At 41.9% G+C, this 16,418-nt stretch overlaps 1 long non-coding RNA gene across 1 annotated transcript; it reads right to left on the reverse strand.

The window, feature by feature from the left end:
- Nucleotides 1-7,358: 7,358 nt before the first annotated feature.
- On the reverse strand, nucleotides 7,359-15,010 carry LOC114062343. Its single transcript, XR_003572353.1, has 3 exons — nucleotides 14,774-15,010; nucleotides 13,034-13,239; nucleotides 7,359-7,631 (listed from the first exon to the last, which is right to left on the reverse strand). It is a non-coding gene; the product is annotated as an uncharacterized LOC114062343 (long non-coding RNA).
- Between the last annotated feature and the right edge of the window lie 1,408 nt (nucleotides 15,011-16,418).

Here is a 16,418-nt window from a genome sequence, read left to right on the forward strand (position 1 = left end):
GGGTGTGGACAGTTTCCCCAGAGCACGCTGTCCTGCCCACCCTCCCTTTACCAGACACGACCAACAATTAAGCCAATTAAGCTATATGCAGGATTAAGTCTATAGGGCCAGATTCACAAAAGGACTTCGGTGTTTGAAATGGGAATTAAGCTGATTATCAGCATATCGCTCTCATTATACGGTCTTTGAGACTTTCATAGCCTTGTGCTTGTGCACATTTCCTCTTGGAAAGTTCCTGTGTGCTCAGCGAGGGAACAGAATTCCCTTTATGCTGCCCCCTCAGTGAGAACTGCCCCAGGGTGAGTTGTGGGCTGGGGGTAGCCAGCCCCCACCTCTCCCATCCCATCCTCGGGATCCATGAAAAGCCCTTTTCCCCACATCCTTGCAATAGGCTCTCCTTGCTGTGTGTGTAGGAAAGCCTGTTTGAACCATCTTGTTTCACACCTTTATGTAGAAAGTCGTCAGGAAACAAAAGACATTTCTATCGGGAAGGGCTCACAGAGCTTTTCTTTCATGTGTGACAGATGCTTTCAGAATACATTTGAGGGAATCTGCATAATTGATACACAACACCAGTGACCCAGCCTGAATGACTTAAAGTCTATTTTCCTCTCGTGTGGTTCAGAAGCAGCCAGCAGAATTTGTAAGGCTCCATTACGATGTACCGGTCTTCAGGCTCTCTAGCAATGGGGACCGTGTAAATACCTGAGGACAAATACCCTGGGTTTCATTAGAAGACAAAATCCTCAGGGTGAAACATGGGAAATCAAATGCGATAAGGAAGTGATTGTGAGCTGGTTATGCATAATGTCAGCCACAGCAGGCTGAGGAGTAATGAAAGGAGGGGAAAATGATGAGCTCTAAACTGCAACAATTGCCCTGTGAGCCTTGACTGCTGCAAGACATTTCCTGCCCTCTGACAGTCCTAGAAAGGCTTAGCAAGCTTTTTAATAAAAAGCCAACATGGAAATTTTTTTGACAAGGTACACCGTTCAAAGTGTTGTTTCTGTCAGCAGCATGTTGTACTACCCCTCCCTCTTTGGATTTTCATTTTCATCTAGGCATAAAGGCTCATCCCAAAATGAGAACTCAGGTGGCTTAGTTTCCTGTCATTGAACAGAAAGTATTTGAATTGCCCAGGCTGTGAGCTTGATGATTCTGGTCAAGACTTTTGGAGAGGCTGTGAGTTTGCCAAGGATGAGAGTTAGATAAACATGATGTTTCATTTTACAGACATTTTGCAAATCATTAATTTGCTTATTAATGGTTCTTCCTTTCTTTCTCTGATTTTTCTCATTCCCAAAACTCTGAATTATTACAGTGGCCATGCCTTGGTTTCCAGAGTATGTGGGACTGCAGCCCTTATGGGCTAGTGCAGTTCTGCTTGGGGTCCCCAGCAGGGCCTGGCCTTCCCAAGGGTCCCTGTAATAAAGACTTCAGCAACATTCAGTAGAGTCTGGGTATTCTGAAAGACATCCAGAGTCATACAATGCTCATTTCCAATAAAGTGAGCTTATCCCATGTTCATCTCCCTGAGTCACCACAGATCATGGGATGAGTTTCTCTCTTGTCACCATGCACCATTTAAACTGAGGATAAAGTGTAGTATTTCTTCACCTGCCAGGAACACTGGCTTTGCACTTAATTTCTTCAGCCTTCCTGTGCACTTTCTGGTGTCTCTGCATGAGTGGCTTTTGCTGGAAACCCTTGAGAGATGGGATGCAAGACCATCTGGGTTGGATCCAATGTGGCAGGTCCCAAGTTCTTGAACGCTTCGTGGCAGCACAGCTATTGTACCTGTAAAGTATCAGTGTGGTGAGCTGGGCCAGTCTCAAAGACAACATTTGCTCCCTTTTCTTCTCTAGTTTCAATAATGTTTCTGAAGTCTTGGGTATTCTTCTGTTCCAGTTCTCTGTGTAGTGACAGAGCAAAGACGTCTCACAGAGACTGCACAGAAAAGCTTGGGGAAATATGGAAATCACATCAAAAACTATCATTATCAGTAACCATGAATAAGTTATCAGCACCATTCAGCCTAACATTGTAATTGCTATAAATCATTTTAAGACACATTTATGTTTAGTGGCCAGTAAGAGTGAGAAACTCGTAATTTAGTTCTGACAGACACACTAGCAAGTGCCTCTTTACTAATTGCCTAGGTGCACAAAGCTCTGCATTACTTGCAGGCCCTGTTGGCTGAGAAGGCAGTGTCATACACTGTGTATGGCTGCTTCAACAAGCCAGGCAGGTTTTGTACAAGTGAACCCAGTGTGAACCAGTTACAACCAGAAAGCAGCCAACAAAGGGAATGGGAAGCCTGAGCTCTGAGTTTCAGGTCTTCATCCTATTCTTCCCGTTGGTGAAGAGACTCAAGCCCCTCTTCCTCTTCCAACCCAATCCATTCTGTGATTCCCCACAAATGGGCAGGGTGTGCTAAACTCCTACAAGTGAACTTGTGCAGCTCCAGGACAGGCTTCTCCAGACATTCTGAAACTTCCCAGGCCCCTATCCAGTGGGGTGGCACACTGCAGGAATTTGGCAGTGCCCCGTTGAGTAACAAACTTGTGTTTTCCTGAAGGAGCAGAGCAGTGCTGTGCTATCTATAGGGTACTAGAGAATCAGCTTTATTGCTTGCTGCAGGAACATACATTTGGGATAAAGGGACTAAGTTACAAAGGAAAGAAACTGCATAATATGTTATCAAAGTTAATACCGAATAAGAGAGATTCTCTTTAGCTTTTGCATCCTTTCACTTGCTTATGAGGAGCTTTGAACCTCATCCAGGCTTAATGTGTCCTGGAGAATTCTTGAAGGAATGTCTTTTCTACTCTTATTTGAAGTTGGGTCTGTGCTATCCAGGCCACAAGATTATTTGCTCTTTTCTTTAAACCAAATGGAAAGATCTAACTTTGTTTTCTTTCCCATTCATAATTCTTGTGTTGGGAAAGCTAAGACATCATATGACCATGAAGATGTTTGGGTCCTTTTGTCTCCTTTGCTAATGTTTTGATGACTGTGCTTGTTTCTGTTCTTTTTCTAGATTACCCATTGCCTTCATCTTTGTGCTCTTTCTGGTTCATTATGGAGCCTTAAGACATAGTAGCAATATTTTATAAATCTTGTATCACAACACTTTATAATTCTACCTGCATTTTAACAAGAGAGATAAAATTTACTACTGGCAATCTGTAGGGCTCAAAAACACTCTTTGGACATGGAGGAATTAAAAAATGGAGATGACAACACCTCTTACAATTGTTACAAGATTGCATTTACAGTCACCGTGGTCTGTAGTATACAGGAAAATGCATTACTTTGGCTAGGAATCACTGCACCTGCATAATTCTTTGTTCAAATCTCCTGCAATATTAGTCTAGGTCCTTGTATTACAAAAAAATTTCACTGTGATTAAATGGAATTAGGGAATGATACAGTACTTAATGCAGAAGTAATAATATGACTTCCCTCATTAGTGCTGGACTGCTATAGCTTCTTAATTGATTCTAATCGGCATTTAATTAGAAAATGTGAATCCCCTGTGGCTGGTTCATATTTTACACTATTCTAAGGTAGACTATTATTTCTTTTCTACAAGTGGCATCCCAATTTCAGGTTAGGAAAAATTTGAAATCTTGTATTTGTGTTGTGACCTTTGAGGCTTTCTCTGTACGTCACAGACTTGGGCTGTTTGTGAGCCCTCAGCCTCTAAAGGTCACCATCACCTGTCTCAGGAAAGAATCCCTTTTTCTATCTCAGCTTTTCTTCTGGAGTAGCGTTTCTTGGTGTTGAAGTACCTCACAGGCTGTTGTACAGCAGTATCCAAGTATTTCTGGGGGAAATAACACAAGAACTTTGTGTTCAGAACTTGTGGGAAGATAGGGACAAAAGTTTTATCACCTCTGTAGGACTGAAAATACCCATGAGTCCACATATTGAAAGGGTGGTGAAAGGGACTCAGTGTAATAACTATATTGTTTCAGCTCCAGAAGGAATGCCTTGAAACAGAGAGGGAGAATATCCTGCTCTTGGAATGAATAGCATAAAGAAATCCCTGTGCTAGCATGATATGAAAGTTTTATCGCATTCTGGATTTTCAATTGTGCTGTATTAAACCATATTAATATTTGGTTTTTCTAGGGCAGTCGAAAATCATTGGTAATGATGAATTTTTCATTTACACTAGTGCCAAATGATCAGCCTTCGTGCTCCAAGGTCAGTCAATCATTCCACTCTAGTGGAACATTTCTGCCTTTAAGGCAAATGAAACTTTTTTTCTCTCTGTCTCAAGTGTGGATAACGTATGGGACAAACTCACTAATAGCTCATCGTGTGTGTAATGGCTGTTGCCCTATGATCCATCAACATACCCAAAATGAAAAGTGATTTCCCCAGAGACTCAGGGTAGAGCTGCTCATAGCTTTTTTTTGTGTACCTGAATGTAGATTCTCTATTAAGCAGCCAGATGAAGCGGAGTCTCTCTACCCAACCATGTTGTGACTTGCTAAGAAGGGAAAAAAACCAACCCCTAGACTCTGATCCAAACGTGGGTATAATATATGGAGATCTTGATTCCAAGGGCATTCAGAACTGTAATCCTTCCCACCGCTGGAACAACATGAGCTCATGCTGAAGCAAAATTGTATTTAAACAAAATGATCTCTGAAAACATTAATCCTAATAGTCCATTTTGTAATGGAAACCTTACAAGGTTATTGCCCAAATTGTGGTTTTGCTGTGAGTTATGCATGGTGTGGATTTCTTAACAGTCATTTGCCTCAGTACAGCAAAGGAGAAGGCAGGTGTGGCTGCCCTTACGACATCACTTCCAAGCAAAAGCATCTGACCCTTTGGTTTCTGGCTTTGTTTGGCACAGAAGTACAACTGCAGTGTTTTTTCAGTGACATTCACTCATTTTGTCTTTCTTTTAATATTGCTCTGAGATTGGTGGTATATTGAAACTAGAGTAATTACATCTGCCTGCATGGTATATTTAGCCTTACAACACAATATTCCTTTCTTTGCTTTATGTCTTTTCTTTTCTTTTTTTTTTTTTTTTTATTGCCTGTTTTCTGAAGCCTTTGAATGTAGCTCAAACTATAAGGTTGAAAGCTGAAGATTTCTGAAAGGTAAAAATGAACAAACAAAAACTCCACCAAAGCTCACTAAATCAACATATTTGTTTGCAAACCAGCACCAACAAAAAGGTTGCTGAGGAGACCTCTGGTTCTTTTTTGCTTCATATCCTTGCTTTGTGCTGCTTGCCTGTCCTGCTTTCCCCCTTTTAATTTCTTTTTTAATAGTGTGCCTTTGTTTCTTCTCTTCCACCTGCTATTGTGTTTTTCATCTGCCTTCTGTATTTGTCTCCTGTACCTTCTTCAATTTTTCTTCCTGAGGAACCTTCCATCCTGAAGACAGCATTTTTTGAGGGACTATCTCCCAGTAAATACCAGCAGACCAGGTTCTTAGGTGCCCTGTAATGGTGGAAATCAGACACAGTGAGCAGGATTGACCAGAAATTATATTATTTTTCTACTAGCATTTTACTTTTGTTCTAACCCACTTAGGCTGGCAGGAATAATTCCAGTGCAAGGACGTGAACAGTAGTTGGATCTCAGGCTGGTTTAGTGAGGCAATGCTGTAAATCCACTCCAGAGGGTTAGTTGATTTGGACTTCAGCACAGACTTTACACACTGTTTTTTGTCCATCTCTGTGATGGTTCAGTGAGTGAGATGCCCAAATGTGAGGTCATGCAATCTCCAGTTGTCCTTGTTGGTGTCTGGACAAGCAGTTTTCATTTTGCATCTGTGTTATTGGTTATGTCTGGACATCCTTAGGCATTTGAAAGCACTTCAGCACTGGTCTAATTATGCTCTTACTAGGGGCAATGGTAGAACTGCTGTTGACCTCACAGGAAAGAAGTTTGACAAATGCCAAGTGGTTTTGAAAAGCCCAGTGAAGTGCTCTACAGTTGTCCTGCTGTTCTGGAGCAGGAATGAATAGGGATGTTAAGGGTGCTGCTTAATGGCCCTTCTCAGGCCGCTCCTGCAGGGGTGGCTCTCACTATTGCCGAAGCCAGTGGGGAGAGTGAGCATTACACAGGAGCTGCTCTGTGTGAACTGCCCCTGCTCATGATCAGATTCTACTTAACACAAGATATTTAAGATTTATTTTTAAAGGCTCTTATAAATATAGTTTTGTGGTACACATGCCCGAGGCCAAGTCAGAACCTCACTTCGGTTGTGTTGGGTAAAAATGCAGTGCCTGAATCTGCTCTAGAGACAAACTTGTCAAGTGGCTGTTCTCTGTTTCTTGAAAATGAGAATCTCTTACTAGCCCAAAGTGGAAAAATGCATTATGTTTTTATGTAATAAAATGTGTTTGTCTTTGAAAAATCTATTTATAGGCCTTGTCAATGGCAGCTGTTCAGCCCACTGTCTCATTGCTACCTGCCAATTTTCTCTTTATGCTTCTATTAACTGGAGCTTTGGGATTCACAGTTTATTCTAATTCATTCTTAATGATAGAGAGCCAAAGTCTCTTGTGTCAGTACTTGTGAGATACACTGAAGCACTGGAGTCAAACTTCATATGGAGAAGGAATTTTTTTTTTATTTCTCTATACTTGTGGATGATTCCTGTACATTCAGAGTATCAGGATCATAACTGGTGTCAAAACAGAATGTGTCAGTAAGAATAAAGTTTTGCAGTCTGCACTGTTTTAAAGGACTTTGACCCTGTCCATCTATGAATAATTTCTTGGTCTCAGAGATATTCCCTTATTCTTTTAGATAGGGCCCAAGTAAAGGTTGCTGTCACTTCTACTGAGGCAAACCTGTGTATCTCTGAGATGTGATTCTGTTAAAGCGTTATCTGAGTGCTATCTCAGAGATGTTGTTTAGCAGTGTAGAGAAATGCTTGCTTTTGTAATGCAGATTTCTAAGCAGAGTTAGTTGTCACTTCTCCTTTCATTATCTCTGAAACTTCATAGAGCATCAACTTGGCGTTAGAGACACTGATGGGAAGTCTGTGAGAAAGTTTAGCACACTTAAAACAGGCAGAACAAGATCATGTGGATCAGGAAAAGCATTATTTCTGAAATACCATTTTCCATTATATGTCTCAGCAGCAAGTACTGCTGCTGTTCTGTGTGTGAGTGGGTAGAGGTGACTGCGTATTTGTGATATTTAGTTAATCTATTCCAACAAACTTGGCTTCATTTCCTCCACACAGACAGCAAGTCAAAGGAAGATGTATTTAGCAAGAGGCATCCTACTGAAGTTAAAATTAAAAGCTATAAAAAGAGCTGACACTTTGAGTTAGGCAGAAGAAACAATCCTTTATTGTCCCAATGAGGTTGAAGCATGACAGAAATGAAGGCTCAGTATGAATGAGTTAATAACAAAATCTAGTGCCTTGCCATGTTCCTAGAGCTGTTCAAGGGTGTTGAAGGAGAAAATGCAGTCTCAGGTCACATCATGATATTACTGGGTGCAATATGCACTGGTGTCCAAGGGAATTGTGCTGTTTGTGCCAGGATTGAATTGAAAACTTCATGGTTGGTTATTTGGTGGTTTGTTTGTTTGTTTATTTTTTCATTGCTTGGATGTGCAGATAAATGCAGTAACAGAAGACTGTCAGAAAATTAACAGAAAAATTATCAGTGGATATCAAGACTAGAACATTTCTCCTACCCTGATTGTATTACCCTTGAGCAGCCAGGAAAGCTATAAAAGAAAACAAATTGTCTACTGTAGCAAACTGACTGCTTTAATTTCTACTTCCATTTAGAGATAGATATTTGAGAAATATTAAATATTCCTAAGCTGTACAAAACCACCACTTCAGTTAACCATAAAAGAAGAAAAAGAACAATAGGTGAAAATGCAGTGGACTTAAACAGAGAAATTAAATTGATGTGCTGGAAAAATAGACACAGACCATGGAATCCTCTCAGTGATGGGTACCCAGAAAGCACAGATGCATAACATGGTCAAATATTCCTTTATGCACTTCCTTCCTCACCCCCTGCCTTTTTTAACCTGAATTTTAAAAGTTCCCTGCATGAGATTATTTTTCTTCTTTCTCTGTACTGAGGGTCTTTGTACAAGTGCAGTAAAAACACAGAAAGGAAATGGAGAGTCTGCTGAGGACAAGTGACCTAATTTATGGCTTTATGTCCCAAGTCTCCCCAGAATGGCCAAGGATAACATCAGCTAGCTTGCTCACGGTTACTAATTATGAGAAAGCTTGGCAGGGCGACCTGAATCTTTTTATTAGACCCAGTAATATGACTGTGGGAAGAAGGGAAATACCTGGAGTAAATAAGATCATCTACCAGTTCATTAAAAATATATGGTTTGGATTGTTGGAAGATGCAACAATCCTGGGCTTCCTGACAAGACCACGTTGGTTACCACACAAACCTTCCAAACTACCACTAATGTATGCACAGCAGCTTTGGATAATTTATTTGTTCATGTTCTAAGATGCAGGGCTTTGAATGGACATGACTTCCAAAAGGTGGGTAGCTGGTAATTTTGGGGAACAATGTGGTGAACTCGGAGACGGTTTGGAGTGGGTTTGTCAGAGTTGCTGGAATTAGATCAGCATAGGCTGCTTGAGGAGCTGGCCAACACAGGATATGGGGGAGAAATAGGGGAAAGGTGCAAGTGGGAGTTAAGTTGTTGTGAAAATCCCTAGTTACATAATTTAAAGAAACAACTATCTGAGAGGGGGGAGAAGAGAAGGCAATATGGCCCTTTCAATGCAAAAGAAAACTCTGAATCATTGCTGAAAAAAACAAATGGCAAGGTCATTAGATTGACAATGAATAATAGAGCAGCTAAGAAAGGCAATTGTGTGCTTCCATTCTTAAGAAAGCCATTTCTTCTGGCAACCAACCATCCCAACCAGAGACTGTAGTCTTATTAGAGTAGGAAATGAGTTGTTCTGCTGACTTCACGCGTGTAGTGAATTGGCTGCAGAACTTCTACGACGAAGTTCTTTTCAAACAAGTAGCAAATTGCAGATGAGATTCGTTAATATGCCTCACGGCACTCAGCTGTGTTAGCACATGCCAGAATGTGCACAACATATGGAGTTTAGGTATAGATTTAAACGTGTTAAATTTGACTCTCAAATTAGATTGATTATGTTAGTGTTAGACAAATATTATCTGAAAGGACACAAACACAGTAGTTATCAAAATAAAGCACCAAGCAGAAAGATGGATGTAGCGTGCCCAGGCTTAGCTGATTCCTGTGCTGAACTTTATCAGGACACTGAAGCTCTGCTGGTTTCTCACTTGTGTGAAGTGATTGTACTGTGTGATGGCAGCAAAGTTGCACAGATCTGATTGCAAAGATTAGTGAAAGGCTCGGTGTTACTAAACCTCTGTCATTCTTCCTCCGTTTTCCATATTATATTTTGAGGTATAATGAGAAGAGACAAAACTTCTGTTTTCCTGTGCAGGGAAGGCACGGGATATGCCATAACCCTTGGTGTAACGAGGGCGCCTGCTGAGAGAACTAACAATAGACCATTCACTAAAAAAACACCAGTAATTAATCCTGGAGTTATACAGGGATGTAGGCTAGTTAGAGGCCTGGTGTAAATGAGTATAGTCTAATGGTACCCTAATTTACACCCCGGTTCTACGGCATTTAAAACTATTTACAGTATAAGCATTAGTTTTTATAATTTGTCCTGCCAGAGGAGAGATTCTCTTCTATATTGCATTGTGGAAGTGCTGGTTTCAGCATTTGCTGGGAGAAGAACAGTCAGGTCAGCTTGTCTAGTTGGAAACTGTTGTTCTATTGAAAGTAATTGCAATTTTCATGATAAAAAGTTGTATGTGTTATGTTAAATGTATTCCTATACTCTTGTATCGAGCAATCGTGTAATTAAGGGTTATAACAGGGATTTCCACTGTTGAAACCAACCACCTATTCTGAAGACTTTAATATAGCTGTAAAAGCTGATTATATGTTGGAGTGTGAGTGTAAAGATCTTGGAGAAAGAGCTCTTTAGTGCACATAAAAGACATCTCTATATAATGGCTTATAAACATCTTCCCTCAAAACCTGACAATATTGAAGGGAGATGATGAAGAGCTACTCAAAAATCCATTTAACTGATAAGCTGAATGCTCCTAATAAGCCAATTTCAGGCATCACAGTGAAATAAGTGAAAACACACTCTTAAGCAAGAGTCTGAGCCATAAGAAATCCTGCCCTTTTAGGACAGTTTTTACACAAAGTGTGTTCCTTAGACCTCATTTAATGGTGATAATGTCAGCCCTTGAGGTACCCACAGTTGGCACCTGCTGCCACTCTCTCAGTGCCAGGTACGGTAGGAGTAAAGCCAATTCCATCAGTCACTGAGGGGTTGTTCTTAAAAAATGGCACAGCTCAGTTTAATTTCTGTACAGGAGCAGCACCTGCTGCCTGTGGGACAGACAGCCTGGCCTAGCAGGCTGTGGTGCTGGGAGTCTGTCTGCCTGCAGAGTTTGGATCTAAGCTTGCTGTGCTGCAAAGGACGGGAGAGCTAGTGCTGGGTGTGAGTGAGCTCACGCCTGGGCATGGCTGCTGCTCAGACACCGTGGGAGATTTAATGAGATCCACAGGGAGAATGAGCCTAGTCATGCCCATGCAGCCCAAGGGCAGTTGCAGCTAAACCAAAGCTCTGGAGCCGCCAGAGAACTTTACCGTGCGTTTCTTTCCTGCCTTGAGCTTTCACCAACCCAGGACCTCTGTGTTGCACTCCATCTCGTGCAGGACTGATGTCCTAACTCCTACAGAACTGCACATTGTACACCAAGGTTGCTCTCATCTCTTTGCAGTCTTCTCTGGTTTTCTTCCAGTACACCCTTTGCACCCTTAGAAGGGGTATGGGGAGTGTGGGGTGTGTGACCCCATGAGACAGGAGTTAGAGCTTCCACAGGGAGCTGTGGAGGACTTTCCCTCCGACCACACCAGTGGGAAACTGTGCTGAGTTTCTCTGGATTGGAAGTTGCTCTTTGCCTTTCGCACAGAAACCTCATTGCTTTTCAGTGTATCCTGTAGAGATTCCTGGCAGTGGTTTCTTCAGTAGCTAAAATTTTCTGCTTACCAATTCAGTTTCAGAACAGGAACAGAAAACCAAACAGAGGGTGCAGATGGGAACAGCAGCTGAACAGGGCAGGGTGAGCCTCAAGTGAGTGACAGTTCCTAAGCAAATGCTCTACATTTCTTAAACTCTTGGATTTTTGCTATTCTGGCACAGCCTGTCTAGAAATAGCAGTGCCTGGGATCAGCTCTCCTTGCAGCAGTGGGTTATGTGGCAGAGAGGAGCCCTTCTGCAGGGAAGGGCAGTTGTGAGCACTCTGCAGCAGCCCAGCTCCTTCCAGCTCTGTCCATACCCAGCTCACTGGTGGGATCTGAGTTCAGGGGGTGTTGTACGTGAGCCCAGGGAGCCCTGGAAGCTGCAAGATCAGAGCCCAAGTTTACATGTGCCCATAACCAGGCTTTGTTTTCAAAATAAGAGGCTCTGGCCACAAGGCTGAGCTCTGTGCTCACCTCAGTCTGAAACTGCCAGTTACTCTCAAGTCCTACATCATCCTCTTCTTGCTTCTGCCTCTCTCAGGGCAGGCCTTCAGGGCTTAATTTGTATATATGGTTGACATAATTGTGCATGTAAATTAGACATGCTCTTTTAACTTCATTGCATATCTGACTACCCCATTAAAGAGATTTAAGGGCACTGTGGTCAGTGAAGGTGACTTAAAACTAACTTCTTGCATATCACGTGAGTATACTTTGTCTGTTGCAGCTGGGTCCTGACCAGCAGAAACCATTCCAGGTTTGTTCTCAGCTCATGCCTGATGGCTCCCTTAGGGCCATTATATTTATATATATGTGTGTATATATTCATATCCATATCTATATATAAACTCATTTTTAATCTAGGTTCATTTAGATAAAATAAAGCATTTCAAATATTTAGGAGAGAAAGGAAAGGACAAGTTGCTTTCTTGTGAGGAGAACCGAGTCTTCCTTGAAGACTGAGCACTTTGATAATTTTCTGCAGCAGTTATCTTCAACACCAGATTTTGGCAGAACATGATTGAATTAGGGCCCGAGGGTACAAATTCCATTTCAGGAGTATGTTGGAAGAAGGAGTCTGCCAGCACAGAGACAGTATCTGCAGTGTAAAAATTTGGGAACAGAAGGCATAGGGTCGGGAGAAGGAGGGGCATCACGATTGGAGAGGGAGCAGCAGATAGAAAGCCTCGGCCAAAGTCCCCTTTGAAGTCTGTGGCAGAGCCAGATGGGGCCCAGGCACCTCATACAGGTGAGGGAGGCTGCAGGCAGTGGTGTGCACTTCACTCTCCTGGTGGGAAACACCCTGTAGGGTAAGATGGATTTTTCGAATCTTAGCCCAGTATTTCCACAAAATCCTTTCCTGTCCCTGTACATTTTTTAAAAAAATATTACTTTATTTTACCCTATCTTTGGGATTAGAACATTGGCACTAAGTGCAAATGAGTATTTTCTTCCATGTGCTTGAAGACCACCCAATCAAAAACAGGACCAGAGATCGGTCCACTACTGAACTTCAGCTACTTGCATTGCACCTCTTTTGTTTGTTTTTAATCATTGTTGTTTGAAGCTGGCAGCATTTTATTTAATCAAGAGCATTTGCTTAATTCACTTCAGTTTCTGCAGCGCTTGTGTCTGATGGGGTAAGAACCAGTTACAAATGTCAGCAATGATAGTGAGTGGCCCAGCTCTTCATGTCCAGAGTAGCAAAGTTAAACCTTATAAAAAACCTGGAGCAAACTCTAGGAAAGGAAAACATCCAACTGGATGGAATTGCCTATAAATCCCAGGGGCAAGGGCTCCTTGTGGTACAGGGTGGGGCTCCAGAAAAAACCCTGTGTGCAGACATGAGAAAGGGAAGAAGGGGACAGAACAGCTGATAATTTTAAGTAACTGAAGGAATTTTTCAAAAAGAAGAATTAAATTTAGTGAGGTAAATTAAATAAGAAGCTTACTGTGTCGATGCAGAAGCAGTAAAAAAAAACAAACAAAAAACAACAGTGCACTGCTTTGCACTGGTTTCTCTTTAAGCCAGGGTTGGCATCTTGCTTTAAGGACATGCGTTGTGGGGAACTGCAAATTCAGTCCAGTTCTTCAGGCCTTTGACTGCCAACTCCAGTGAGCCTGCTGGACTGCAGGAGCTGGATGTCTGCTGAGCAAACTGTGGAGGAGAATGAACAAGTATTAACCTTTTTCTCAGGGGTCAGAGCACAATCAAAATGCCCTTCCACAGAAAGTAACAGAATGAGATTAATTTTACATGCTACAGCTATGATTGTCCAAGTGTTATGGGGAAGGCAGGATAAATTCAGGCAGACAGGGTTTCATTAATTGAGGGAATTTCCAGGCTAATTTACAGGTGTTCAGGGACCTGACCTATTTCAATTTGAATAATAGCTGATGACAGAGTTCAATATGCACCAGCCTTCTATTTAAACAGAGGGGAGAGAATTGTTTTGGGCTGGGGCTTCTTAATTAGTATTCCCCAAATATGGCTTCATTTTGATAAGTCCAGCCAGCACCTATTTCCTTGTCAGATTGAAACTTAAAATCGATGCATTTAGCTTTGCTCTGTGTAGAAGATTAAAAAACCCAAATCAAAGACACAAAACTTGGGTTATATCTGGTTATTGATTTAAGTTTTAATCTGAATTAAAGGGTGAAAAAAAACCCAGAAAAAACTCTGATACTTTTTAAACTCTTCCTTTGATAATTAGACTGTAATTTCAAGTTTCATTTGGTTAATGGACAACTATCTTGGCCACTAACTTTATCTAAAGTGGATGCTAATTGATGATAAATTACACTTCCTAAGGTCTTTAAACATTATACCCACCTGAGTACCAACAGACACCCTCTACTCACTCTATCAGTAAGAGGGAAAGAACAAAAGAGAGGATGACCAGAAGCCATGGAAGACAATTCTATTACCAGCTCTGGTCTTCCAGTTATTCACTGTCACTTGAAATTACTTGCTATGTTTTAAAATTTCAGCCATAATTTTTAACTGTAGGGTTTTTTAGCCTATTTAGAAAGAAATAATCTCAAGCCCTCTGGAGGATCAGTTAATATTTAATGGTCTTGTACTCTGACGTCAAGATTTCATGAGTAGGTAACAAAGAAATGTGTTCAGCTCACAAACTCTTTGAAGCACAGCAGAGTATGGAATGCACACCTCAACAGTGGGTTAATTCAGCTGTTTCCTATGTCACTTTTCAGTTAATACAAAACATACTTGCCTAAGGTACTGGTGGCACTGAGCCTCCTGGTTACTGTTGTTTGTGTTTTGTTACAGTCCCTAGTGCCTGATAGAGGTAGTTCTGGTCCTGCACACTATGCAAATACTTGAGAGGAGGAAAGACCCTGTCTCTGGGATGTTTGCAGTCTCCTAGATGTAATCAAAAGGCTATCCACTGACCTTGTAGAGCTCTGTAATAAGCTTTAAGTAGAGGGAGTTGCTTTAAATATGTAACATCTCACTTAAAACCAGGCTTAACCTTCAATATGGTACTGCCTGGCAGAGCGATCTATCTGTTAATCACTTAGATTCCCTGCTGACTGTTTTCCATCCATTTCCACCTCTCTGTTCTGGCTTCTCCTGGTTGTAGGGGGAATACGGTATTTGTCACTGCCAGTCCCAAAATCTTGGTACAAATACTCCTCAGATTTTGGTGCTCAGCATGTACCAGCTTTACTTTTCAAAGTAAACTTGTGCTAACAGCAGTCTTACTCCTAACAATCAAAGCAGTAGTAAAATGAGACAGCCCCAATGTCACCATCAGATTAATGACAGATAACCACTATGCAACCCAATGCAAATTGGTTCCTGAGAATAACTCCTGTTGTCTGTCCCATAGTTTAAGAAACTGTGAAGCACAGACAGCTCCTGTGGATGGCATTTCTCCATCTCCGGGCAAAGCGTGCACACTCATGCCCAGTTCTCATAGATTGCATCACAGACAGTATCTGTGACTGGGAAGACAGTTTCTGTGATGCTGAGTAGTTCCCATGGTTCTTCCCCAGACAAATCATCTTGGCATTTGTGAAATATTAAGTTTATAGAGAATAGTGGCTTCTTTTTTTGTTCAAGAAATAGCGTTGAGCTCTCCCATGTCATTTTATGGTTGTTCATTCTCATAAAGGCTAATAATCTTGTTTAGTTCCTTGTCTCCATTGTGAAGTACATTTGCAGCTTCTTTAATCTTTTCCAGATAAGCAAGCCAGCCAGAGGCTAAATAATTACTGACAGCTGCTAGGTACTGTCTGTCCTATTAGATGTGTTAATCAAATTTTGTAACTGTATAGAAACTTAAGCATTAGCAGAACAAGGTAACTTGGTCTTTTTTCCATCAGATTTACCCAGAACAGTGTATTCTGCACATATTTTCTCAGAATCTCTCAGAATCACAGTTTGAGTTGGAAGGGACATTAAAAGTCATTTAGTTCCAACCCCTCTGCCATGGGAAGAGTTACTCAGAGCCCTATCCAGCCTTGCCCACACCAGTGCTCTCGGGCTTCTGGTGTCCCCGTGGTCCCCCACCTTGTCATCCCTAAACTCTCCTGAGGAGCACGTCCTGCAGCACAGGAGTGGAACCCAGAATGACTCCATCTGCAAAAGGAGAATGACATATCCCTTTATTCATGCAGCATCTCCCAGTACAGTAAGTATAAAATTAGATTTTGGATGTAGGACACAGCAGAGATTAATATTATGGGTTCTGGCCAGAAAAATGTAGTCTAGGCAGATGTGGTCTAATGGGTTTAGTAGAAACATGCTGTGCATGTGTAGGTACATCACCAGGCCAAGTCCCTTGTGCTGTAACTGCTGCTTTCAAAAGCTAATGAGACAAAAATGTTAATTTCATGACCCATCTCCTGGAGTCCTCACAGAGCCTCTCTCCCTTGGGATTTGGGAGTGAATTGAGATTTAAGGTCAGGCTGCTGTGGAAGCCTTACAGTGTATGCTGGGCTGGAGTAGGGAAGAACAAAGACAGTTCTTGCAGGGGGGTGGCTACTATTTATATGTAGTGACAAAAATAGGTCCTCTCTGCATTTGTCCCAATGTTCCCAGGCAGGTAGAGCACAAAGAGTCTGGGCCCTGAGCTGGCTCTATAATCAGATTCCTCTGGAGGGAGGGAGCTGTCCCAGTGAGTCCCCCAGCCCTGTCCCTCTGACAGCCCGGTTTGCCATGGGACAGGCATCGGGATCTTGTGGCTTGAGTCTCAAACCATTCCCAGCTCATTAATGAGCCTCCAATGGGCCAGCAAAGTGATATTCTGCTGTCTCTGCCTGGTCCCTCATTGCCATCAAACTGTCAGATTTTCTCAGACCCACTGGCCT

This window comes from Empidonax traillii, unplaced genomic scaffold (genome assembly GCF_003031625.1).
Source record: "Empidonax traillii isolate 1590-97213 ecotype Southwest subspecies unplaced genomic scaffold, ASM303162v1 scaffold400:size839614, whole genome shotgun sequence".
NCBI lineage: Eukaryota > Metazoa > Chordata > Aves > Passeriformes > Tyrannidae > Empidonax > Empidonax traillii.